This window comes from Acromyrmex echinatior, chromosome 4 (assembly GCF_024713525.1).
Source record: "Acromyrmex echinatior isolate Ae372 chromosome 4, ASM2471352v2, whole genome shotgun sequence".
In the NCBI taxonomy this organism is placed as follows: Eukaryota; Metazoa; Arthropoda; class Insecta; order Hymenoptera; family Formicidae; genus Acromyrmex; species Acromyrmex echinatior.
This window is the reverse complement of record NC_141855.1, coordinates 8,810,507-8,836,573: the sequence shown is the minus strand read 5'-3', so window position 1 is coordinate 8,836,573 and position 26,067 is coordinate 8,810,507. Positions and strand designations below refer to the sequence as shown.

The 26,067-nt window shown below is 33.1% G+C and overlaps 1 protein-coding gene across 2 annotated transcripts in view; it reads right to left on the bottom strand.

The window, feature by feature from the left end:
• Window positions 1-25,382, bottom strand: part of DIP-lambda (Dpr-interacting protein lambda) — a 160,913-nt gene extending 135,531 nt beyond the window's left edge. For both annotated transcript variants that reach the window (XM_087405113.1, XM_011066701.2), the window contains exon 1: window positions 23,755-25,382. The gene's annotated coding sequence lies outside the window, so the exon portion shown is untranslated. The remainder of the gene's footprint in view (window positions 1-23,754) is intronic.
• Window positions 25,383-26,067: the final 685 nt, after the last annotated feature.

Sequence of the window (26,067 nt, the reverse complement as noted above, 5' to 3'; positions counted from 1 at the left end):
GTTTATCAAATGAGCAGTTATGCACGCGAGCGACCTGCCAAATGAATTATTTAGTTACGCACGAATAAATGTTATATATAAGCGCGTATGTTCACAGTTTAATATGACGTCGTCGTATGAGCAATTTTAAACGCAAGCGGCTTTAACGATTATTGAAACATTTAATAGCAGCATTGATAAAATTCGACCAAATATATGACATATTTCATACAACTTGTTACAATAAAAAAAAATTAATATTATTAATACAAGTAATTCGATATCGGAATGAAAAGAGACAGTGATTACATTCTTTATAGTACAAAATTAATGAAAAAAAAATTTAACGGAATATCAATAATAAATAAAGTGTATTTAAGATATAAACATAATTAACTAGGCATAAACTAAAACGTTCAATACCCACACAAAAATAATTTATTTTTAAAATATCATTTAAAATATAACATCATTTTTGAATTAACATTTACTTAAAGTTTGATTGTTTGGAAAGATTTATTGTCGAGGTAGATCAAAATAGAAATATTTCTTTAAAAAATATATGAAATCTACAGACTTTCGTTATATCGCCGACTGTTCGCTTCCGACTGAAAGAAACACTCCTGGAGTAGGATCGTCTTTTTGCGGGCAATGAGAATGTCTCGCTCGTAAACGAACAAATGTAGAGAGAAAATACTCGAGCCGCAAGAGTATTCGATCCAAGAGAGTCTCCAGCTTCAAACGGTAAAAAGTCTCTTGCTGAATTATCCGCGTCATCAATCACGGCGAGGAAATTTTCTAGTGTTAAATCACGCCAAATTAACGCACGAATCGACCACGAATGTATCGATTATTGAAACATTTAACAGAAAAATATATATATTTTTTACAAGTGCAATTAAAAGGACTCACATTGCAATTTTTTTTTCATTTACCTTACTTATTAGGTAATATATTGTGTAATATGTGTGAAAAATATTATGCATATTTTAACTCTACACTGTCAAAAAAAAAAAAATTGAAATTTTCGTTACATGTAATGGAAGCAAGTTTTAAGCAGATATATTAAAAATATTTAATATTGTTATTCATTGTTGAAAATAAAGTTATAAGTAACTTAAATTTAATGTTTACTTATATTAAATTTCATGTAAATTTAAATAAAATTTAAAAATGCACTAAACTTCGTAAAATTTAATGAAAATACACTAAATTTCATGTACATGTACAACAAATATACTTTTCAGTTGCAGATACATTAAATTTCATGACATTTTTAACAGAGTATATTTTATCATTAAATTAAACAGAATTTTTAATATTTAAATATTTTTAATATTTAAATATTTAATAATTATTTTTAATAATTTATTATTAATAATTAATTATAATTTCAATCACTGAACACAACTGAATTATTAAACACAAAAAGCTTTATATTTTTCTCAAATTCAAAATATCCTTATATCAAGAAAGAAATCCCTATGTACGGATATCAGTTTCCTTTTAGATATTCCGCAATGTGGTTCGATTACGTTTCGCACAGTAGAAATGTTCTGCTCGTAGATAGGCAGATGCGGGATGAAAATGCTTGAGCAATCCTCTCTCCCCTTTCACAACCACGAAAAGAACGGTGCTTGAAACGAAATCCATTGTTTCCAATCGTGGAGTATCGAGGCCGCTCCAACCTTCGAGTGTACTCCAACAGGCGACCCAGCGATTAAATCGGAAAGTGTCTCGAATACCACTTGAACGCGACGCGAATGACAAATCTGAAGTCTTCACCCCGATGAGGCGACAATTCTTACCGCTTCAATGTAACGTTGAGCTCGTAGTCGCTGAATTAGGATGCCTACTACTGCACATCTTGAGCATAGGAAAGGCTCGGAGAGGAAAGAACAAAGTTCGAACTTCTTAAAAGTGTTATTTGCCTAGAACAAAAGTTTTGTAATCGAGAAGAATGCGACGCTAAGTGTAAATAAAATATGAAGTAATGCAAGTCTGTAAGCTTCGAGTATCTACACATAATAGTTATACATGAATTTTGTATATTATGGAAGTAGCTTGTAAAAAAGAAAAAAAATATTTCTTGATTTATCTTTATAATATTCTATGTTTAGACACACAGAAGACTTAAAAACGATCGTATTAATAAATCCATAAATTACGATAGAGAATGCCTTGATCGATCAAAGTTAAATGTTTCGAATAATACATTATACATATATTATAAAATTATTATAATTAGAATAGGATTATGAACCAAGCAAGATTTTAATAACACATCATAATGATGTGTTATTAAGAAACAGTTTTAAAAACAAACAGTGATATATTAGTACAATAATAATGGGCTTTAAATAATAACAATTATAATGATATAAGTTACAGAGTATTAAAGAGCCCTAACCGCAGAACTTGTTGCGTAAAATTATTTTATATATCTTAATAATACATAAATTTACATAATAATTACACAAATTTACATGAAAATTACATAAATTTAGATATTCAAATTTATTTTCTTGAATTCGAAATCTTGACATGTTTAATTATTCTGGAAACAACTTATCAAAAAACGTTCTACTTTAACAAGATAAAGTCACATCTATAATGATACTTTTTGGATTTCTGAAGATGACTCGATTAAGCAGCCGAAACATGTAAAGATTTCGAATTTAAGAGAATAGATTTGAACATTTAAATTTATATAAATTATTATTAAGATATATAAAATAATTTTACGCAACAAGCTCTGCGGTTGGCTCTTTAATACCCTGTAAACTTATATCATTATAACAGTGATATATTTTTACAATCACAACGATGAATTTTATATGTTATATAATTTGTGGCTTATATGTTATATGTTTCTTTAATTTTTTGTCATTAGAATGATTAGTTATTTCCGTTAATTTTTAAATTGTATTAATGTTTTAACATTGAGAATGACTCAATTGAGGTTGAAAGGTATGTTATAATAAACTGTTTGTTTTTTAATAACACAGCATCAAGATCTTGCTTGGCTCGTAGCCCTATTTTTATTATATTGATTTTATAAATTATTTAAACTTTTATTTTACATTAGGGTAACTCTGATATATATATACGCCGCATCAAAAACCTATCAAAAACTTAATTTATTAAGTATTATTTATTATATTTAAAGTAAATGAATTATATAGTAAAACCTTTATTATAGTAAAACCTCTGTTTACTATTGTGAAAAAAATATTAGAAATCCGAAATATTTATATTTCGTATTAAAAAATGAATTTTTTTAAACTTTTGCATTTTTATCATATATCCCATAAGGGTAGGATATATGGCTACTCATAGGAGTGAGGATATGTACGACTCATGAAAAATTTACTAATAATGCATATAAATAAGACGTAAAATGACATAATAACTTATAAAATGCGTTTATAAAGAAATTATTTTTATTAAGAAATAAGAATGATAAATATGTATATGAAGTAATCAATAATAATTACAATCTTTCCAGAGAGATGTATTACAGGTGTTATAACATGAGATACATATTTCATATAATGGGTTTATTGCATTTTATGCACTGAATTCAATCTGCGCACTTTGTATGCTTTGGGCACAAATCCCGCTTGTTAAAAATATATCCCAATTAGGCGGAATATATAAGACAACAAACTAAATAAAAAATACAAGAACAAAGTACTTGTATTTTGTTATACAACATACTTTACTATTCCTCAACATTCATGTACCATGAAATAACCATTAAGTCTTTTACACGCCCTACAGTAATCATTTTATGTAGACTTTAATTTATGATGGCGTTACTTATTACAATGACATATCGATTGAACTCACAATAATTTCATCAATATTAACAAGTAAGAAACTAAAATTATAATACAATACTAATATAACATAAAGGCATGTAACAGAATAATTGCGAGAAAATTATCCTCACTCCTATTTTTTCTGACTTCTGCGACGTAAATCCCAGCACATATTTGCCGGAGTTACCCTATATATTCTTTTATATTAATTAAATCAAATTTATTTCAGAAGTGATTGCGCGCCGAGAATTTTCGGACTTTCAACGCAAACAGTCCGAAACGCTAATAATCCCTTCTAAATTAGATTAGATTAAAAAGAAAGGTTTAACATTAAATAAAGATTTTATGCATTACACTTCTAACACAGATCATTTTCAAATCGGTGTTTCTGATCTCCCTACAAACTGTTCTTATCTGTTTCAGGGGATGAACCCGACGTATGATCAGACACGGACCGCAGTGAATTGGGACGACATGACCCGGTAGGTGGTCCCGGCCTGTTTCGCCCCTTTCGGATCTTAATAAATTATTGGTCGGCCCCCCGTGTGTCGACCGCGAGCCCACATCGCTCGCTCGCGCCTATCGGCACGCACATTAATCACTCGACATATACATATAACGGGAAGAGCCACCAGAACGTGGCATGGCCGGCTCGTCGCAGCCGATAATCGGCCGCACCATCGACGACCGGGAATTCGAATTTCGAGTACGGCCTCTCGAATATCATTGCGGTATCGATTCTCCATGAAATCAGACTGACAAAAAGAGATTTCAGCTTCCCGGCGGGATGTGGCGGACGCATTAAAGCCTCATCTCACGGCGCGTGCAAATGGCTCGGCCTAATGCGGAGATTGATTGAGTTAATTAACCTCCAAACTAAAGAGAAAATTCGGACGAACTGTACGCGAACGTGGTTTGATTACGAGGCTTTCAGTTAGCCCGCGCAAGAACATACGATGAAGCTATTTATAGCTGTTAATATTTAAATTTTAAGAATCAACAATTGTTAGTCTTTGTAAATTAATAAGATATAAGATTTGTATCCCTCTTACGGTTATCAATAAATTCAAGCAAGGTTATTACTTATGATAATAAGCATTCTATATATGACACACGCATCGAATAAATCATTATTATAATATCATCATTATTATTACAATAAAATATTAATCGATGCAGTGTAAAAGAAAAGTTTTAAAAACTCATGTCAGTAAAGGAAAATATGGTAGAATATTATTCTGCAGAAGTAATTCTGTAATAACATCGTTTTCGTTCGTATCGAAACAAGGCGTTTCTTCGAAGAATGGAAGTAGTCTCGCGAGTCTCTGCTTCAACGGACTCGTGTTGCGTCCGGGGAAAAGCGGCGGAGAAAGATATATAAAATCGAGCATCCTGAAAGCATTTTACCCGTTAAAAGCACCAACGAGAAAACTCGTTCCATCTTCCATGGAAAAAGAATGCGCCCTTGTAAGGCGTGTCCAGTCATGCTCGTCAGATATAATCATCACGAAAAAAGCGCAGCAAGATAACGAAATTAAAATTCAAGGAAAACACATATTTCTAATTGCTGTTACTACGCAATTATCATCTGCCGCTGTGCAAAAGGAGTCGTTTTATTCGGCATTTCGCGCGCCAAGTGCTATGAGGAATTTTCTAATTATATGCTAGAAAATTGTTTCCTGCAATATATTCCTTTGATACAATGTTACGTTTAAAATAAGTTCAAAGTGCAATAACTGTAATGTATAACAAATATTGTATTATATTACAAGCAATTTTAGTATGACGATTACTTTACTTACTTGACTACTTTAATAAGATTATTATCTTACAGAGAAAGGTTTTCTTTGATTTAAAGAAATGTTTCTTTGTTATATGGTTAAAGAACAAATTTCTTTGATTTGAACGTCTTTTCTTTGATTTAAACAATATTTTTTGAAATCAAATAAAAAAATCTATTTAAAGAACGATGACGTTTAGATTAAAGAAATTTTTTCTTTAATCGTATAGCAAAGAAATATTTCTTTTGAATTTTTTCTGGGTGCAAGATAATAATCTTATTAAAGTAGTCAAGTAATACTAAAATTGCTTGTAATATAATACAATATTTGTTATACATTATTGCACTTTGAATTTATTTTAAACGTAACGTTGTATCAAAGGAATATATTGCAGGAAACAATTTTCTAGCATATAATTAGAAATTTTTCTCTAGGTGTAGATTCTGCTAAAACACAGAAATAATGTTCAATGCAAAATTGAACAATTACGAGAGTTTTATTCACGTATCAAGTAAAAGAACGATGTTAAGAGCGATTCGGAACTATTGCTGACCACTTGATTGCCAATGACGCAGCGCCCACTTCGATTCTATAAATTTTACATTTCCATTCGAAGTAATAGCCTTAGCGATAGGCAGTTTTACTGCCATCCACTTCAGATATCTATTTAGTGCGACCGTACTTGGACTATCGTTGCTTACTGTCACTTGAAAAATGCAAACATTCTCATGTGCTGTACAGTTTTACAAAAATACACGATCGATACAAACATATATATTACACATGTATATATTTTTTAAATGATACTATTAACCATATTTTCTTTTGCAATTTGAGAGTTGAAATAAGCAGAAATTATATTTCTTTTAATTTTGATTGTATAAACGTACATTATATCACAATAACAATTATTTGTTTTTAAATTTTTTAAATATTTTTTTAAATATTTTGCTTTATTTTATTTATTTAACAAATTTCTAGCATTTTTATATGCCGTTTAATAATTTTATAGTACACGTTTATTTGAGAGCATAATAATATTAAATATTTAACATTAAAATAATTCAATTATTTCAGAGCCGAGTTAAATACTATGAATGAGCAATAGTTAATGTCGCATTTCGCGCGAGTGGTGCATTCTCGATAGCGCGCGCATCTCTCAAAATTCGCAGCACGAACGGCTGAATATAATTGTTCGTGAAGAGCGAATGGAACATTCTGTGGAATATTTGTTAACGAACCCATCGTGAGAACAACAGAATTAACAACGACAACGACGACAATAATGTCCGCACAAGCAAAATCGTTTATTTCTATGTACATTTTGGAAATAATCCCAAAAAGGATGAAACAATCTGCGGTAATTAAGGAACAAAATGTCGGAGCGTAATAATGTAGGAAAAACGTCTTAAAAAGTTCAACAAGACCAAAAGTTACATTTTCTAAATGTAAAATATATAATAAACAAGTTGCTGAGCACTTTTTTAAATAAATGCTTTCTATGATAAGCGCTACAGAATTCATGAGTTCGCTGTCTAATTATACAGAAGAGGAGAGATCTTTATATGTATCTGTGCATACATATGCATGTAATTTTTCTAAAAGAAATGAAATTGCTCGTTTGAATTTAAAAAAAATAGTTTAAATAATAGAACAGGATTAGGGCTTTGGTGCATCTGAAAGATTCGCGAGAGCTGACGTATTTTATATATATATAGGGCTGATAATTTAAAGAGAAAGAAAGAAAACGTGTGCGTGCGTAGGTGTGCCATATATGTGAAAAAAAAATAGGGAGAATGGGAAAAACAGGAGCACGACGGAGGAGAGAAGAGAGGTAGGCGGAAGTGGTTTTTGTGCGCGCAACGATAAATTCGGCGGGCAACGTTTTGCCCCCGAAAACCTATCGCAATAAATACGCGGTACGTCCGGTGCGCGGTTGAGCCGCCGCGTTATACTCTAATGCAGTGCATATGGAGCAATTTATAACGCTTCAGCGTTGCAGAGAGTCAGAGGGAGGAAAAGAGAGAGAGAGAGAGAGAGAGTCCGCCGCGTTTTTCTACAACGATACGCGCCGCGTGCGTGTTTCCCTGTTCTCCCGCCATTGTTCACGTATTGTTGAATTATTATTTTGCAATTTGCGTTTTGTTTCTGGCGACGACTGTGCGTCTTGGTGCGCACGTGACCGTTGATAAAACAGGCTACGAATGAAACAGTGATGGCTGGATAGTGATGAAAGAACAAAAAGAGTACTATATATATATATATATATATATATAGAGTAATTATTATTTTTAAATTCTTTACTCTTACGTCTCATAAATCACATAAAATATTTCACATGAAACATTCGAACTATTAAAAAAAAAATTAAAAATTGTTAATACTATATATCTAAAAGTTAAATCAATTTTATAGAAAACTTTAATCTTTGAACGTATAATGGATTAATTCTACTAAAATTCACGACATCCAATTATTTCGTATTTTTACTTTACGACAGCAAAGCTGCTGTAAAATAAAAATGGAATGCGTTTGACGTGTTTGTTACGGGTTAGTTGACTGATATTGTATTCTTCAAAACTTTATTAAATTTTTGAAATATTACGAGAATAATAGAAAGAAATCCTTTTCATTAGAAAAAAAAAACAATAATACTAAATCATAAGATAAAAAAAATAATTTGTTTGATGTTTTAGGCGCACAGTCAAGATGTTATTCTCCACGAATAACTTTTGATAGCGCAACTCTCCAGTATACACTTGTCTTAAGAGGCTACGATTTGACACAAAGGAACAAAGCAGTAAAAATAGTTTCAGTATATCGCGTCTCTCTCTCTTTCTCTCTCTGAAGAACAAAGAATTACTTATTCGTAGCTCTTAATAGCGACGGAAAATTACAGAACGACGTCTATAGTCATTCATGAAGACGCATCTCTAAAGCAACAATCCGATTCGAAGATACGAAACGAAAGTAAACCCGTAAAGCATTCCACGAACTCCAGCATCTCCTTAACGGTCTTAATTAGAGAACAGACTTTGAAAAAGTGATTCGGTCCGTGAGGATTTGTCGCTCGGCTTGGCAGCGAGAAACCGCGGCTGAATCAACGACGAGCTGCAAAATGCAAAGGCGCGTGAGAAAAAAGAAGCCTGAGAGAAAGAGAAGCGGGAGAAATTCGAGGATGAGAGAGCAAGTGGAGGATAGAAGAAAAATCGAGAAATCGTCCGAAAAGAGCATCTGGCTATTCATCGCTATTCTCGACCGCGCACTTTCGGCGAGAGATTTATAATGTTGAGAGAGAGAGAGAGAGAGAGAGAGAGAGGAGGGGGAAGGGGGAGAGAAATGAAAGAGAACACCAAGATTTTCACTCGTCGACGTATTCGGTTGCGTTTACTCTCAAGTTTAGACCAAAATTTTTCCGGATCGGTTCTTCCTAAATTCCGGCGTTTTTTTCCTTCACTTTTTTCCATGCAGTCCCGTCCTGGGCAAATTCCGTCTACTTATTCGAAAATGGCGAACTTCCATCTACAAGGCGCGCAGGGAATCCCTGTTTCCCATTACGTGTGATTCTTTCTTTCTCTCTCTTTCTACGAAACGTTCGGAATTTTTTCGCCCAAGCGAATAGAATTTTAGAACGACAAATGATATCTGGAGGATCTGTTCCATTTTAATATTTGTGAGAGTAATTGTATAAAAATTATTTGAAAAATTCTTTAAAATAATTGGGCCCCATTTCTATTTAAATAACCATTGATGACATTCGTAATAAAATCTAGACATCTCGCAATTTCTTAATGTCAAATTACAATAACAATTTGAAAAATTTAAAAATTAATAATATTGAAACGCTGAGAATGCAACGTTTATTCCCTTTATCCGTATTTTATCTCGGAATTTTACAACATTACAGAGAAAGATTCACTATGCAATAAAGTAAAATTTTACCAATGCAACAGAAATCATCCCGTGAAATAACATAATGCAGCTGTTTATTGCAATATGAAATTCGTTTCGGCGGTGCGCAATTGCTTGTTTTACAAAAACGATCGACGTTACTACCAGTAGGTACCTCACAGTAGTTCGAATCGTGAAAGCTCTCTTGCGGCGAACGGATATTTTGAAGAAGCGATCTTTAACGTTCGCTCTGCTGTCTAATAGAATAGTATCACGGTGAAATGTTCGCGATTGTTACGTATCCGCGAGCTCGCTGCTCGGCGATATGCCATTTCGACGATTTTAATGCATCGTCAATCGCTGCACCGTACTGCTAGGATATATCGCGAATTCGAGAGAGAAAGAGAAAGGGAGGGGGAGAGAGAGAATTTCCCTCCCTCTTCGTTTCTGTCCTCTCATGAGAAGAGAGAGTCCGTCTCTTCTCTTCTTTCCAGTCCATTACAATCTGAAATGTTCGACGAAACGATGCGTTCAAAACCATTACTATCATTGCGACACGGACGCGTTTCACATTCCTACGCCTTTCAAGCTGCCAAATTCAATAAAAAAAAAAAAAAAAAAAAAACCTGATTGATTTAATTTTGTCATCAGCGTTATCTCGTCATGTTTATTCATTTTTGCGAGAATTCTTTTTTCTGAACCCGATCTCTCGATATCGCCGAACGAACGACTAATTTTTTCCCGAAAACAGGAATTGGGCGATTCTGAAAATAAAGAAGCGAAAAAGCAGTGCAGACGACTATTGTTAGCGCTTTTAAAAGGCAGTGCGCGCGCTGGTAGAAGCTCTCTCGGTATAATAAATCTACGCCGACTATCCTTCTCAACGAGAGCCCAAAGGTTTTCCTCGCGAAAAAGGACTCCAATAAGCTGTTTGACAAGTTGCTCGGTAAGGAGAAGCGGGTAGTGCTAATTATTCTTTACTCAGAAGCGATGGAATACTTGTTCTATTTAAGGGATGAAATTATTCTACATATTCTAAAATCTGTTATGAATAGCTACTTCATTCTTAATGCAAAATACATTATAAATGGAAGCTATTTTAGACTTATGGTGAAATGATAGAGAACTTGATTGTTCTATGCATAATGAAATATAATATGAACAGAATTGTTTTACAAATAAGAGATTCAAAATGAAATATGAAAAATGTTAAAAATTGTGATTGAAATGCCCATGTAGAAAAAGTATTACTTCATTTCCTAGCGATCACTATCAAATAAATTACATTGTTGCAGAGATTTAATATCAAGATAGAATCTTTGAATATAGCGAGATCTTGTTATCGAGATTTAAGTCAAATTTCTTCTATTAAAATTTTATTATAACCGAGTTAATATATTTCTAAAAACTAAAAATTTACTCAACAATGCAAAATTTAAAGAAAAACTTTTATCAATTTTATATTCCTATTTTACATTTCTGTTAATTAAATAAATAAAAAAGAACATGTCTAACAATATATTTTCACGGTTGCAATAAATTTTAATTACTTTGCTCGCAAATATATTTATTTTCAGATATCATCATTTTTTTATGTCATTTTATATTTGAAGGTTTATATTTACAAAATTTTATATTTTTGCAGCATTGTAGAAATTTGAATATTCATGCTACTAAAAACATTAAAAATATTTATTTACAACAAAAATTCCATGCGTTTTTTTAGTTGCGATATCGAATGAAATTATTACGGCCGATGTGTAAAACACAAAAATTAAATGTAGGAGAAAATGAAAAAAATGGCTAATCCCTAAAAAGTAATCTCGCAGTTGATTATACCGTCATTCATGTTCGCAACCATTTATGAATTCCCGCGACCGTAGCTTGGCCTATAAATTACTCGCAGTTACCAGCCTCCCTTTCTTCTTTTTTTTTTCGCGACTATACGTCGCTACGTCGTTAAAACGGAAATAATGCCCGCGAGGAACATACGGTGTCGGACGACCACACGAAAGGGAGTGAATGAGGGTGAGGGTGAGTATCGCTTTACGCCCGTTCACCACTTCTACGACCACCAATCCCGCCGTCTGCTGTGGGATGTCTTTTATTGAAATGCTCGGCACACCCGCGTGCGGTATCCTTCGGGTGCCGGAGACATCGGGGACGCGGTGAAGAGGGTTGGAAGACGTTCGAGGATAGAACGGAATCAGAGCAAGAAATGTCGGGAGCGGATGTAAAGCTCAGCGATTCGGTGTCTCGTAACCTCCAAAGATCGTCGAAGAAGAGCAAAACCGATCTCTCGAACCTGTGACAATATGTCGAGCGACTGGTAAAATCATCGGAGAAATGAATTTCAAGCACGGCACTTATGACCGATAGAAGAACATAAAATTAGATTATCGATAAAAAGAGGAGATTATTAAATTTATGTCATGTTTTTGATGCAACAATGTAACGAGCAAAACGCAATGCAAGGAGAATTCATTGTTTAATATACAAAATAATATCTTTTTACATATTTATAAATATATCATTAAATAATTAAATAATAATATCATGTGTAATATTATATTTTATGTTGCAAATACAGATTATGCAACTTTGTTTTTAACAATATAAATTTTCATCTTAAAAGTCACTGCTTAAGTAAATCTTTTAAACTTTTAATATATATATCTGCAATAAAATAATTATATTTGCATTAGACATGCCTCAGTTTTTACTCCAACTTCCTTGTTTTCAACAAATGCGTAAACACCGTAGCATAAAGCAGTAAGTAGTTGCCAGACTGTCGCAAACGGATGCAAAGTTTAACGATTCATTGTCGCGGAACAATTTGTAGAAAACAGAAGATATGCAAAATACGTCGTAAAACTTTAGACTTTCCGTCTTACAAACGTGTCGAAATTATTCGTGCATTTATAACCCCGACCTTTCCTTCTTTGATAATGTTAGTTTCATTGTTATTAAATAATCATCCATTTTAATCTCACTTTTGCTGATTAATAATAGTATAAATTTTGAGAATTCGGAATAAAATATTTGCATAAAATCTATCAATTAAAATTAAGCATAATGAATTATTTAATAGGATCATTAGTGTGAATTGACTCTTAGTATAATAACATAAATAATAGCACAATAAAACTCACGTTTCGCATATGGATAAATATTTCCCATAATAACGTGTAAAGAGTATCTATATCAATTAATTTACAAACACAATTGCCGTAATAAATGCATCGCGAAATTGTTGTCAGATACACATTTGGCTCAGGTTTAATAAAAAGCTACAAAATCGCATAAAATGCATCGCCAAATAATTGCAAAGCAATTGGGTAAAATTACTTTTTGACAAATCAATCACGTCGAACGAGTAGAGTTATATTCTCGTCCATGTCATCGAATTATTTTGTAATTTAATAACGACAGCTTAACAGCGGATACGAAAATTACGGTCGATTATTTCAATGCGGGTAACAATAATCGCAGCAAGTTAGCCAGGCAGGAATATAATAACTTTGGCTTCAAGAGGACGAAAAGTGGACGATATATATAATACGTCGATATAATACGTCTATAGGCAGCTGTATCGGCGAACGTTTATTTCAAAGTTTATCCATTAAGCGTATTGACTAAGGGGCGAAGCATATGGCGGCATCGTCGCAGACTTTAAAAGACCAGAATTTTCTTAAGAACGCGAAGCACCGCCCGTGCTCGGCATTCAATTTATTGTCACTCGAAACAGGTATTACCGATTACTTGATATTGAATTAACAAATTAAGAAAAATCTCAACTTCCGAAAAGTCTGCATACAATTAACTTACAAACGTCCATATAATAGAGGAGAGTAGAGGAACTGCGACATCTAAGGGAAAAATTAAATAAAACCAACGATCATTTTTCGATTATAGAGATCTATATTCAAAAGATATATTTCATATTTGACTTTACAGTATAATAATTAACATTCATCAATATAAATTACAATTTTAAACATAAAACAGAACTGTTGCCGATTGAAATTATTCGCAGCCGCGTGGGACAATGTCCAATTAAATTATGTTTAAAATTATAGTTTAGATTGATAATATACAAATATTAATTTGTATATTAGTTTTAAGCCAATATCCTCCTTCTATAATTGATAAATAATTATTGACTTTATAAAACTTTTCCCTTAGGTTTTCGCAATCCTCTAGTCACACTACTTTAATACTGCGATAGTGTCGTTCGCATTTATCCCATTATTCCTAATTTCCGTCCTCTCCTAAATGTTATACGTTTCGACTGATAATACCCAGGAAACTTGCTCATCGACAGATCATGCAAACTGTTATTTTAATTTATTCGCTCTAAACTTTTTTCATTTAATTCCTTTAATTTTATTTTGATTTAACGTAATTAAATGTAATGTAGTTTATTAATTATTAAAAAATAAATAAGGACATGCAATTCATGACTTATATGATATATATCTAATAGTGAATTCGATCACTCGCATTACATTGGATCAGTGTATTATATAAAATTGTGCTTTATATAAAATATCTCAATGCAGTGATACAATATAATCAACTTTGACAATAAAATATAGATATATATATATATATATGTTTTGTTAAATAACGTGATTATATCAGTAGTAGACAGTTAATCATATAAAATATTTATATACTTTTGCATTTAACTTTGCTAATTTCATGTAAAGCAACTTTTAATATGCACTAATCTAGTGTAGTACAAGTTATCGAATTCTCTATAAAAGAGATCTCTTATACATCGATTGTAATATATAGAAAAGAAATAACGTAAAGGGAGGCTGATTAGATTTACTTTGTCATAATAATACGCTTTTTTTTTTACTTTCTGTTCACAGCGACGTGTATATGCTTGATGTACTCGATGGCCCGAAATTCCGTTTTCCTTCTCGTTTTGTCAGCGTGCCGCGAATTCGTACCTTATTTTCACCACCCTCGCCAGAAATCCGTTCACTGAACGAAACTACGGGTCGAACGAATACGTTACGACACATGAGAGGACACCAGAACAAAAAAAACAGCAAGCGTGACATCTGCCGTCCATCGGACGGAGAGTGGGACCTTTTTTGTAATAAAGCGTTCGGAAATCCCAGAAAAAGCGTCATCGCGGATTAAGCGGACGGCCGATATTAAAGCGCAATCTAAAATTCGACGGCCGCGAAAAAAAAGAACCAAACGTCGGAAGCGTCGGTTATTATTTGCAGGGCAAATGGTCATTTAATGGCCAACGGTTGCGGATACATTGCGGAAACGTACGTCCGCGTCGAGCGTTTCCCTTTGAAAAGCCATGAAATCTGTCGTACGTGTTAGACCAAGTTCTTTGCAATTTGAAAATTCTTTGGCAATAAATCATTTAATTTGGTCGAACAAGGAAATCATATTAGTCACGTGCTATAGACCATTATTTCGATACTAAAGAAGAATTATCTCTTTGAGACTATGTATATCGAGAGACTTAATATATTGTAGTATAATGTAATAATTATAATATTATATGATCGTAATATGCTGTAATATATAAAGAAAAATTTTCTATTTATTTTTATATACTTACTATTTATATTTTTATTATTTTTTACATGTTCATTATTTGCATATTTACAAATTGGAAATGTCTCTTACTGATAGAAATACGATAGCTTGAACTACTAATTCTGTTAAACCTGATGTTGCTGCAGACGTAACTATATAAATAGTTAAAAAATTCATCGTTAATAATGTCTCTATAAGCAAACAATGCAAGTTTATTGGTCATATGGTGCTTTTTCCAGTAAATATCACGTAAATCATGTAATATACCAGTGACCTTAAGAGGATCGTAAAGTGAACCCCGAACTCTGATGAGATCGCTGTTCTACCGATAAAATGCGACACATTGACATATCTTTATATATTACTTAATTACTACATCAATATCTCCCTCACACATACGTATAAATTTTCTAACCAAGTAATCTTTCGTATTAACCCTAGTATGATATTGTTATTTTTGGTTACTTTCCTTATAACACCAGGATTTGTGAAACCCTGTAACTTTGTCACGCAATATCTGGATTGAACGTATTTTTTAATTCAAAATGTGTGAAATCTATACCTCGAAGTCAGACAAAGACAAATAAATATGAATTAAATAAATAATATTTTATTTTCAATTAATTACATTGCTTCAAAGAAACTTTATTGAAAAAATTTGCAAAAAATGATTACTTTGGATAAAAAATTCTCAAATTTTTAAATTTAATGTTCAAGCAAAAACCCGTTGGATTTTTTTAGCTAACCCTTTCGATTAACAAAAAAAATATAGTACGATATAAATCGCTCAAAAAAGTATAATTATTTGAACTATCAAAAATCAACATTTTTGAAAAATCTACGTATTTTTTGTGTACTTACTTTTATACTATCCGAAACCAAGTAAATGTATATATAATAAAAAGTAAAGGAGTATCCAGAACGTCGAAAATTTACAAGCTAATCATACATGTGGATCTCAAGTGGACCCTCTTTGAACTTTCGTGCATTTTCATATCGAGAATAACGCAAAAAAAATACCCTTGCAGGCTTATCTATGGACAGTTAAAGTTTTTTTTCAGCCTCAATTCTGAGGGGTTTTCAAATTATATTATAAAAAAGTTACAGCAATGTAAAAAATCGTATGGGTATTGAATCCATGAATATCATACTAGGGTTAAGTATCTAAATCTAATTCTCAAAAATCTAGTACTCAACATTGATTGTTCATATAATCTCTAGTTCAAATCACGTTGTTTTATACATATGAAATATAAAACTCGTATAACTATTAATCTTGATATATAGGCTCCAATGAATAAATCCAAGGATAGATGTAAATCAGCCAATACGAGTCGACACAAGTTAGGCGTGTGTGAAATCGTATACTTTATTCTTGACAAAAATTGACAAATTTTTCACGTTAATATTATTATACGTACGTTTTTTATTCAATTGATTTGATTTATGTTTTAATGACTTAGATTTTATTAAATTACAGATAATCTGAAGTGTTAGATTTGAGTATCTTATTAGATACGACAGCATTATTATCATTTTATGAATATATGTTAACGACATTTCAATTTGCTTCGCATCGCATCTTTTATATTAAATTTATACGTCTCCGATTTTATTTTTATTTTTACTAAGGAAGACCCAATCGAAAGGGTCAAAACGTTTGTCAATTTTTCTCAAGAATAAAGTATACGATTTCACACACGCCTAACCTGTGTCGGCTCGCATTGGCTGATTTACATTTATCCTTGGATAAAATTTGTACATAAAGCAAATATTATTACGAGTTGAAATCGGCGTTAAAAATCGGCAACAAAACTGTAATTTTTCAATTTTTTTCGTTTTTAGTATAATATCGACTTGGATTGGACTGCATTATCGTTTATACTTTAATTATGGAGGAGAATTTTTTAATCTATAAAGGCAGTTAAAAAAATACTTATTTGGAAAAATTGATAAAACAGATTCACTTTAGAATCTCCTTAAGATAAGCTCTTAGAGAAATAAATCGAAATTGTTGAATATCAACAAGAAAAAGGCAAGAAGAATAGTAGAAGGAACATCAAAGTAGGAGCATGCCGGACCAAGTATTATATCACGCTATTATCAACAGGTTCTTTTCGTTTAAGCATTCATTGGCAATCATCCAAAGATCTCCCACATTGAAGAGACCGCAGAGAGACATGTATATTTCCTGAAAATCTTACTTCCTACTCTAACATCTCGTCCTTTCTTTCGTCGTAAGAACCATTCGCATTCTCGAATTAATCAGGCGAATTAATCAAAATTTCAATTAACTAAATCATATCTGTCCTTGTCGTGTGACTTAAATTCTAAATTTATCGGAATTGAAATAGTGAACTAGACATCGCGCTACCATAGATAAATATTAAAAAATAATAAAAGTTATTTTGAAATATGATAAAAAGTTAAAAACAAATTTTTTAATTGTTCTAGAGTACAAAAAAAAAGAAAAAATTGCAATACAAATATTACTTTATTTTATATTAACTTTCCATCTGCAATAATAGTTTTACTCCCTCCCTCTCTGCAATCTGGGTTTTTTGATCAAGTTTTTTTTTACTATTTTTTCAAGAAATATGGACAAATTCAAGATTGCTTTTTCAACATCGCTATTATAATATACACTATCAGTAGTTTTTTAATTCAAATAAAAATTAAAATTTGAGCAAAAAATGAGAAAAAAATGAGAATGAAATTTGCTTGTGCCAAAAAAGACTCAGATCGTAGATAGATGATTAATTATAAATTGCCGTATCATATTATTTCAAATTTTATTTTTCACTCTCTTTTTCATTTAGCTTAAATGTTAATAAATGACCTCGCACGAGTCCAATGATTCATTACGACTAGAAAAGAATCGATCTGCCGGATCAACGCGGAAGAGCTCGCATCTCGATTACTAGAGGGGCTCAGCTGCTATGTCACTCGGACGCGAGTCCCCGAGGATCGCGAGCCATCGGCCAAGTTAGCCGCGGAAAATACGAGAAATACGGAAGGCATTAGCGCGCCAGTACGAAGACCGACTGCTACCAAGTGTGCAACGTACACACATATATATATACGTCAGTGTGTGCGCACACAACATAACCAGACGAGCGAGAAGTTTTTCCATCGCTCTGGCGAAAATTGCGTCGGGATAGTTAATGGTCGTCACGAACGGACGAGACCCATCAGCCATGCCGGAAGAACGCATCCCGAGAATGGCAACGAGAAATAGGTAGCAGAGAAAAAAATGAGAGAAGGGTATCACTTCGTTTACCGCTACCGAGGTCACTTCCTAATCCAAAAACCCGCGTGGAGAACGTTCTCTCGTTTGTGAACGAAAAGCGGATAACATTGTAACGATATTCTCATCTCGCGAAGATTTGATAAAATTGAATTCTGAGGTAATTGACAGAATGGAATTTCACCGTTCGAGCTCAATCTACGATAATATTTTTTAAATGCTCTATCTCACGATTAATTTGACTTCATTGCATAGGTATGCTTCTCATCCCTGTTAAAAGGAATTTCCTATTATAAAAGCAACTATGATTATGATATAACTAATCATTGAAGCTGACATTACAAAAAGATGATAATTAATAATGTTGAGCATGTCTTCTAATGCAAAGACATGAAACTTAGGTTTAAAAATTAATAAGCTGTATTTAATATTATACCAGCAAATATAATAGAGAAAGAAGCAATATAAAAGAAAAGAAAAACTAAATGATCGTGTACGTGTTAGCATTCATTTCGAGCTGCGATAAAAATGAAATGCATGGAATTAAATTCAAAATAAATGCAAGCCGCGAAGAGATAAATAAAAAGGATGATAAAAGAAACGTCTCGGATCTTTGAGACGCGCGCGCAGCGTGAGAGAAATAATTAAGAAGCTCGTCGTCATCTTTGCATCCTACTTGGGAGCCAACGTCTGTGTCGCAGGAAAAAAAAAGGGAAGATGCACAAAAATGCTGGCTTGATTATTGTCGGACACCCGCGGTGATAGTTGCGATTCCCAAGAAGAATGGTTTGAAATTTAAGAAAATCCATCTTGCGGCGGACTCTGCGAAACGGCCGCGAATACTAACCGCGCACGCGAAACAATGAATTTGCACTTTAGAATGTAAATGTTTCTCTCATGCGGATTAAGTACACTGTACGCTAGCATCTCATTAGGATGCTGCAGTAGACAGTAGAATTTCATTAAGCACAGCCAAAAAACTGTGCATGTTATACGGGGGATTACCCGTAGCACGCACGAAACAAAAACAAAGCCAGTCGTAACGTTATTTCAGTTACAAGCATATTATCATAAAATAAACAGTTTAACTTTTAAAGTTAAGATATTCAAAATCACATTTCACAGATAAAAATTGTACCCATCGCTTAAGCTTTATCGCTCTTCCTGCGCAATTCTATTTCAAGTTAACAAGGTAAAGAGCCGTTTTATAAACGGCTTTTTATCTTTCTATCTCCACTCGTAACTTTTGTCGCAACAAATAAGCGTACATATTTAACTATCGGATAACAAAATGTTACGTTATTACCGGAAATAATGCACCATGCTTACACCTGCGCCTGAAAACGGTATCTAATTCACTTGTAATTATACTGTCTCCTGAGAAATTAAACACAGCCCGCAGTACTAATCGGCCCGCGGAGATTTTGCAGGCGTTTCCGCCGATAGTTCGGAAAATGTTTTCCCGACAGATCGGCGGGAAATGCATCGCCACGTACTATTTGTAACGATCGGACGGTGCGGCGTTAAAATCGAGAAAAACCGATGCTTTGCGACGGTCAAACGATACGGAAAAGTTACGACCATACAAAATTGGCACGCCGTGCGGATCGTGTACACGAAAAATTGGAAAAGCGGCAAACGGCGAAAAGATAGAACCAGGGAACGTCTCGCGAGCTCTCCGGTCCTATTAGACCTAAAAATACTGCGAACATGTGCTGAATAAGAAACATGAGCTCGGTGGATATCTCTCGGAAAAATGAACAAATTAAAAAAGAAAAAAAAGCGAGCTGGACGAAATGTAAACGTGCTTCTCTCTCGTGCAATCAAAGCGGACTGATGAGTTGATAAAAAAATTGCATCGTATTGCATTGATAAAAAACGTTTGCATTTTTAATTCCGTTTAGTTCAATAGTATAATTACTCTAGTAATTTGCGAGCTTTCGAGTATAAAATTTTGCGCAATTATGCCTCTCTCACAACGCGATGCTTTTAGAACTCTCTTGAAAATGTACAAAATTAAAGATGTGAAAAGGAAAAACTAAATAAATGTGTCTTATTCTACGACTATGACACTGAAGAACAATTGTCGAACACCGTCGACAAATAAATCTATTCGATTGTAGATGAAGTGTGGAATACACGAATCGCAGAGTCATCAACAGGTTCTACGAGTCAGCCAAAAATCATTGGCAGCACTCCAAAGACGAGTTCACCAGAGTCGACGCACAGATGCTTGGAATGACGGTGCTGCAGGCCGAGAAAAAATTCCTTACATATATTTCTATATAGAAGGAATCGGGAAAGCGAGTTTTGAAAGAAGTTTTCGTGCATCGATGCAGTTGCATCCATTTATGATAGTTTAAGTTATTTATCTAGATCCATGATTTCTCTCTTCAACACTTTAACTTGTTTCACTTCCATAATAAAAAATAATGAAAAACACGATAGAGGGGAAAATAGAATCTTGACGAAATTGATATTAATATATAATAAATATTTCATAATCAATTTCTATTGATTAATATAGACATGTATTATGAAACTGAAATATTTTTTTATATAATAAAAGTGAAATCTAGTTAAATATATCACGTACATGTATGTTACTTAAATATTCTCAAATCGAAAAAATTGCTAAAATAATGTTTGCATTATTTTAATTATCAATATAACAAAAAATGTAAGTTTTTCAGATTAGCATATATATTCTCTAAATCTAAATTAATGGATAATCACTATGCCACTGGTATCAGTGAATGAAATGTGAGATCCCTAATCTAGCTGATTTTTATTATGTAATCTAACTAATCTTGTTTGAGTACATAAATTCAATGAATATGATATTGGAAAATTGAAATTAACATGTAAATATCAGTATTTTAGTTAATGCTTCTTCCTTTTTTAGTTGAACTTTACTGATTATCAGTGCCAAGTATGCCACTGAGTAATTAGTGACTATCCACTGATTCAGATTTTGAGAGTATATTTTTAAACCGACGAATTTTTTATTACATTGCAATCAAACCTATCATCAATATTTGCATCTGCGGATCGATAAAAAACTAATCGGAGTACGAGAATTAAAATAGCTCAATATTTAACATGGTTGATACCTAAAATACGCAAACAGATTTCTGCGACCAACGATAAAAACAAGACGCGATCGAGCGAGTTATTACTTCTCGTTGCGCGAATATTATTTTTGCAATAGTATCCCATTGATCGGAATTAATGAAACTTTCATAACAATTAGATTCTGTCAAAGGAGCTCTCGCAACTTTGACAACTTAGGCACTATGATCAATATTGATAATCGAACAGGTGACTCCATCGATGCGGCCAAGTTGCCGCGTCTTCAACAAGTTTTTATCGAATACAAACAAGTATTTCAAAGAAATTAAATCAATATATATATAAATGAGCAAATAATGAAGATATATTGTATTACTATACATCAAATATCAATTTTCTATTCATTAAATAATTATTATACATTAAATTAATTATAAAATTAATTCCAAAAACTATTTTGTCTATTAATGAATACTGCCGAATATAGAAAATCCATTATTACAATAATAAATCATTATTGTATGTATCTTTCATATATAAATTATTTAACTAATTTAAAATTTCTTAATTTCCAATATTAATTGTAAATATATTTGTAATCAAATGTTAAAAATTACTATTTATCTCAGCTCATTTTAGAAATAACAATTTCAATTTAGAAATAACAAAAATAGGATATTTCATTATTTATTTGCAATCTTGTAAATATAATTAATTAAATTTCCACATAAAAACTTGCATTTTAAAATATATTTCAATATTAAAAAAGATACAATCTTCTAAATCCTTCAACATTATGTTAACATCTTTTTGACTATAGTCAAATAATGCTATTTCTAAACCATTCTATGTATGCTGCTCACAAGGAAAAGGATAAACGTGCACGTAATTCCTGAGGGTATTTCTTGAAACGCACCGAGTCGGAGAAAGATCATCAACAGGTCGCCGTTGAATCGCGCAAAGGCCCGCGACCTTCCCTTTGCACTGACCTCGACGACGCTTTAACAAACGATTCCGAGAAATAATCCTTCGATCGATCTTATCGCGGAAAAATTGCGCATACTCGGTACATCTAATAGTGCTCGACTCGGAAATAGCGAGCGCTGTATCGTTTATAATTCCGACCGGTTAAAAGAGCCTCTACGAAATTAATTTTCCTCCAAGAAAGAATGCGGAATCTACATTATATCGCTGCGAATTCCGTCTAGTTAATCTCCAACGAAATTATTTTCTTCCTAAGGAATTTAATAAATTAGTACAAGTATCTAAATAAGAACTAATACATTTGATATCTTAGCTTCCTGCTGCGTTTAAGAAACAAGCTCATCAAGATTGAAAGAGAGAAAGGGGGGAGGGAAGAGAGATGCAATCTCTTCTCTAATATTACGTAAAGGAATGAGAAAACTGTGTAGTATGTTATTTTAAAGTTTCATTCCTCCAATGAACCAAATTAAATTTTGTGTAAATTCAATATATCAACGTATTGAATTGGAAGTTCAAAAAAATTTAATTCCAATAATTGGAATTTATGTTCTTAAAAAAGCGATAGATAACGATATATAAATAATGATATTAAAAAATATTAAAACGTCAGACACATAAAGGATTCATTTCGGTAAAAATAAATCACGAGACAAATAAAAATTAACTCACGTAACATAAAATCTTCCTCAATGATAAATGCACCAATTATTTTATTTATTTGATATCTTTAATTAATCTTGCCATCGCTATAAAATATATAGTAACTAAAATGGTCATTTCGTTTTCAAGCAACAACAATTTAAAATCTGCTATCGGCATACAAAATAAAGCAACTTATTTACAATAAGCGCAGTTTCTAATTAAACTCAATCTAATTTCTAATTATTATTATTAGAAACAAATTTATATAAAAAATAGTATGCAATAAAAATATACAAAATAAAAACCTATAATTAATTTATTTAAAAAATCAGGATAATGTATTGCGTTTTTATTCTTAATAAACTTTTTAAAAAATATTATTGAATCTTAATCTTAACTCTGAATATATCCTGCTGAAATCTGTCTCCATATCTATCTCCGAGTACGATATTCTAAAAGACAAGCACTTTCGAAAACAAAAAAAATAAAGTCGATATTTTCTTAGTAAATATTTGATCAGATACCATCGTATCAATTTTTTAACTTTCAATATCTAATTCCATATACCGCAAGAAATTTTATTAAGCAAACTTAAAATTAAAATTTTATTTTATTTATTCATACTTTTATTTTGTCAAAACTATTCGATTTTTTTTAAATTCGCCATGTTAAAAATGTTATTTATTTTACTACAGTAGAAAATTATTATCTATAAAATAAAAAAATATACATCATTTAAAAACACTTATATAAAACTCACCCCATTGGAAGCGCTACACTCCGTATGGCTTTTACGCTCTCACTTGAAAGAAAACGATGAGGATAAAGCCAATGACGAAGATGGAGGACACCTTCCCAATTGCAGCCTCAAAAGCATAGCACTGTTCGCGGGTCCTTTTTCGTGATACACGTACACGGCTTTTATACACGAAAATGCGGGCTGCCGCGCGCGATTTCGCTCGTGGGGGTGTCGCGGTGCGACTGTAGCACAATCGCTACCCTCTCACGCTCTCACGGTCTCCATCCCTCCGGACCGTCCCTTCCCTCTCTCCGCGACCTCTCTCTATCTACCTGCTTCCCCCCTCTCTCTCTCTCTCTCTCGCTCGTTTGCTCACTCTCTTTCCTCTTTCTCTCGCTCTGACTGCTTATCTCACCCCCTGCTGCTTCTCTCTCTCCTTACCCTCTCGGCTCCGCTCTCGCTATAATATCTCCCCACCACAGATACGTCTAGCCACTCCTGGAGCGGCAAAGTGCCTTTTCGAAACGCACCCCTCGCAGCGGCACTTTCCCGCTAACAGAATCGACGCCTCCGACTCCAAGAGAGGGTCCACGGAATCACCGGCTGCATTGACTGCACTGACTACACTGGCTGCTCTCTCTCAACACAGACCGCCGATCTCCAGTCGGTCGAAAGTTCGAAAAGCTCGCGCATGATCGGCCGATCGGCCCGCGCATCCTGCTCTCGTCAAGAAATCGCGGCACGGCACGGCACGGCACGGCACAGCACAGCGCATTCCTTTGCTCGTCGCTCGTCCTTATGCATCGCACGCATGCGGGTTTTTGACGCGACGGAATGTAGGAGAGTCTCGGAATATCACGTGTTGCTGGCACGAAAACTCGCCGAATGTCGAATACGCGAATCACGGACAATATTCAAGGAGAGGAAGAGACGAGAGAGCAAATCGTGACTGCGAGCATTTTTATCGTTAGTTACGATAGTAGTTGCGATAGCGCTATTTTATTTTTAGTCTCTTATTTTCGACACTGTGTTTTATAGAACTTCATTTATAGCAATTAAAGCTTTTCTAATAAGTTTTTGTAATTGTCACCGTCTTGAAAACTCATTATACAAGTACGACTCAAATCTTTCTTCATATTCTCAATTTTTCTAAGTAATAAATTACTTCTTTCCAAATATTCATTAAGGGTATTAGTTACAATTATGTCACTGATAAAAGTAATGTAATGAAAAAAAAAACATACAGGTATGTTGTTTAATATTATAAATGTTTTATGAAATACTCCATCAAAAGTATCTGTAAAAATAAAGAAAGGAGCTTACAACATTTTTCTAACAAGAAAGCCTCCATTTGTTTCAGTCTTTACGGTTTATACACAACATGCAAGCTCGGTACATTTGATAACATTATTCAGTCGCACCCCTGCGGAAGAAACGCGAAGTTTCATGAAATTATTATTATTTCGAGAGGAATGCCACCACTAACAACTGTACGTGTGCGCGCACGCACACGAAATATCTTATTACGGCAGGTGTTCGAGGCCGTGTTCGTAACTTTCTCCTTCAAATTCCATTAACTTTGCGCGAAAATTCCGGAAACGTTTCAGGAAAATTCTTGCAACGAAATAATTGCCGTTCTCGCGATATCGCGGCGGAATCTCGGCCACGTGCCGGAAGCGTGCTTTGAAAGGAAAAGAAAGAGATGAAGAAAAAAAAGAAAGGAAGAGCGTAGGAGGTTATATATTATTTTTCGCTATGCTCGTCATTCGACTATAATGCGTGACAGACACTGCGAGAGCTCCATACACGTCCTAATAAATACAAAAGTGCTTTCTAAACTATAGCATAGTCGATGACAAGAAAAGAAAAATTTATAGCACACGTCTGTACGCTATAAATTCGAGTAAAGCTACAGAAATGTACTCGTAACAACAATAAATATGACACCAATAGAATACAGTATTATCCTCCGATTCAATTACTCATTTTTGTTAAGAATGTTTTAACTAGACAGTACATCAACTAGAAGGATCAGTCAAAAAAATCAGCTAAAAAATCAATATCTGCTAATATAAGCCAAAAAATTTTTGCAATAAATACGCTCTGAAATTTATTGTAAAAAAATAAAACAACAAATAAGTTTATAGGTAATTGCTTCATGCAACGAAATGATCATATTTTGCTGCAGTTTTAGATAAATAACTTTTAAACGAGTAAATGAATCCGAATAAATGAATTTTCGCACGAATATTTATTAGTATTTATAAATATTAATGTAAGTAAAAAATTGATTTAATTCGTAATGCTATGACCTCATACAATTTGCAAATAAAT